This window comes from Microtus ochrogaster, unplaced genomic scaffold (assembly GCF_000317375.1).
Source record: "Microtus ochrogaster isolate Prairie Vole_2 unplaced genomic scaffold, MicOch1.0 UNK68, whole genome shotgun sequence".
Taxonomy (NCBI): domain Eukaryota; kingdom Metazoa; phylum Chordata; class Mammalia; order Rodentia; family Cricetidae; genus Microtus; species Microtus ochrogaster.
The window spans coordinates 1,437,559-1,440,266 of record NW_004949166.1 but is presented as its reverse complement, the minus strand read 5'-3'; the positions used below and the strand labels follow the sequence as shown (position 1 = coordinate 1,440,266).

Sequence of the window (2,708 nt, the reverse complement as noted above, 5' to 3'; positions counted from 1 at the left end):
AAAACCACAGAGAAACCCTGTCTCGAAAAACCAAAAAAAAAAAAAAATTAATAAGAAGCCTGAGCTAATAGGTCCAGCAGTGTTGTAATTAATATAATTTCTGTGTGACTATTTTGGGTCTGAGTGGACAGGAATGAACGAGTGACCTCCACCTATACCCACTTTTTGTGGATATTCTCAGTATACAGCAGAAAAGTATTAGATTTCTATTAGAATTTTTAAATGATACCTAGGTAGTTCTGAAACATATGTGTGCATAAAAATCACTTTGGGGTTTTTCATAATTTAGATTGCCCACTTTGGCAATCTACTCTAGATTTTAGCAGCATGAATTATACTGCTTTTCAAAAAAGAAGGGGAGCAGCTTGGGACATAGGTTAGAAAGTATTGTGCCAAGCATGAGGACCTAAATTTGATCCCTAGCAACTACATGAAAAGCCAGGCATGCCAGCACACACTTGCAATCCCAGTGCCAGCTAGGCAGAGACAAGAAATGGAAGGATCCCTGAGACTTGCAAGCCAGCCAACCTAGTCTACTGTTGAGTTCCAGGAGGCCCTAGGTTTAGTCTCCAACATAATATAATTGCAGGTACATGCCTGAAATCCCTGCACTAGAGGTAGAGGTGGGAAGATCAGAAGTTCAAGGACAACCTTATGTACCCATTGAGTGTGAGGCCAGACTTATATAAGACCTTATCCCAAGAGGATAGGGAAATGATTAAGACAAGTACTGCTCTAGCAGGGGATTTAAAGTAGATTCCCAGACCCGTAGGGCAGCTCACGGCCATCTGTAACTCCAGTCCAAGGAGATCTGATGCCCTCTTCTGGCCTCTTTGGGCACCAGACACACCTGTGATATAGACATAAATGCAGACGAAACATTCATATACTTAAAACAAATAAATTATTAATTAAAATATTTTTAAAAACACCTTCTCAAGTGGATCTCTGTAAATTATGGGACAGCCTTGTCTATATAGTGAGTTTCATGCCAGCCAGAGCTACATAGAGAAACCTGTCTCAAAGAAAAAAAGTAAAAAGAAAAAAATTGCCTAAAAAAAAAAACCAAAAAAGGGTCAAATTACTTAAAATGTGAAAAAAAATATTGGGGGGGTATGGCTGGAGAGGTGGTTTTCAGGTTAAGAGCAAATACTACTTTTGCAGGAGAACTCAATTTGGTTTCCAGCATGCATGTCAGATGGTTTATAACTCCAGCTCCAGTAGAACCTGACATTTTTGGACTCTATGAGCACTTTGCTTATGTGCATGAGAGGACATGGATACACACACCCCACCCCCACATACACACCCCTCCTCACATAAACATTACACACATATGCCCACACCCACAAACTCACCCCTGACCTCCACACACCCTACACACATACCCCAGTGTCTCATATATATCCTCACACACACTCGCTGGAGAACATATTTAGCAAGCATGAGGCTCTGGGTTCAGTCCCCAGATCACACATAAATTCTATAAATTTATATATTTTAACAGTATTTCAAACAAGTCAAAACTTTTATTCTAACATGAATCTGTGTATAGAAAAGTGATCTTTGTTTAAAATTTTTATTTATTATCCCAGATTTATGTGTATATCTGTCTGTGCACATTAGTGCAGTTTCCCTAGGACTTCAGGAGGAGGAAGAGGAAAAGAAGAGGCGGGGGAAGGAGGAGATGATGATGATGATGCTTGTTAGGTCTCAAAGAAACGGGCTAGAGAGATGAGTGCATCCTGCTTTTGTAGAGGACCCAAAAGTTTGTTCATTGACCAAGTTCATAACAGCTCTAGGAGATCTGACACTCTCTTGTGGACTCTGAGCACTGCACTTACATGTACATACCTTCACACACACACACACACACACAATCCATATTTTATATATATATATATATATATATATATATATATATATATATATTTAAAGAAATGAACACCAATAGCTTATGTTATTAGGTAACAGTTGTAGATACAGACTTGTATTAATTACAGTCCTTTGAATTGTGGAAACATCCATAAGTTGAAGAGTCAGTTCTAGGCATGGTGGGTAACTAAAAAGGCTAAAAATACATAGATCAAGAGGTGTACAGGCACAATCAGGATGTTTGTGACAATAGCAAATTGTCTTTAGCTGAGTGAGCCCTTAACAAGTTAGGGCAGCATCACCTACTGAGAAAAAAACAGTGTCTTCATTACAGACAGCAACCCCCATGAACACAAAAGGTTTTATAGGAAGTACTACAGAGCTAGATTCCAAAGAAACTTCAGTTTTATGGATCAGGAATGCTAAAACATTGAAGGTATTCCAAGTTGGTTTGGGAGCCTCAGGGTGTGAGTACACACAGACATCTGTGTTGTAGCTAACACAGACTTGGTACATAGTGAATCTATAACCTTCCACAAAGAAGAAAGGAAGGAAGGTAAAGAAGGGCAGCGGAGAAAATGTGGGGCAAAGGCTGTGAAGTTCCATTTGATACTCTCTAACCCCCAAATTCCAAAATACCAGTTAAAAAGAAATGCATATGAATTCACTCCATTTCTCTCTCTCTCACTTCCCCCCTCGATTTTTTTTTTTTTTTTGGAGACAAAGTTTTTCCTCTATAGTCTTGGCTGCCCTAGAATTAGCTCTGTAGACCAGGCTGCCCTTGATCTCAGAGATTTGTCTGCTTCCACCTCTACTGGGAACAGTTGTACACC

At 39.4% G+C, this 2,708-nt stretch overlaps 1 protein-coding gene across 1 annotated transcript in view; it reads right to left on the bottom strand.

Annotated features, from left to right (window-relative positions):
* The window catches only part of Pi4ka (phosphatidylinositol 4-kinase alpha), a 136,861-nt gene that overhangs the window by 111,884 nt on the left and 22,269 nt on the right, over nucleotides 1-2,708 (bottom strand). The gene's annotated exons all lie outside the window — the stretch shown is intronic.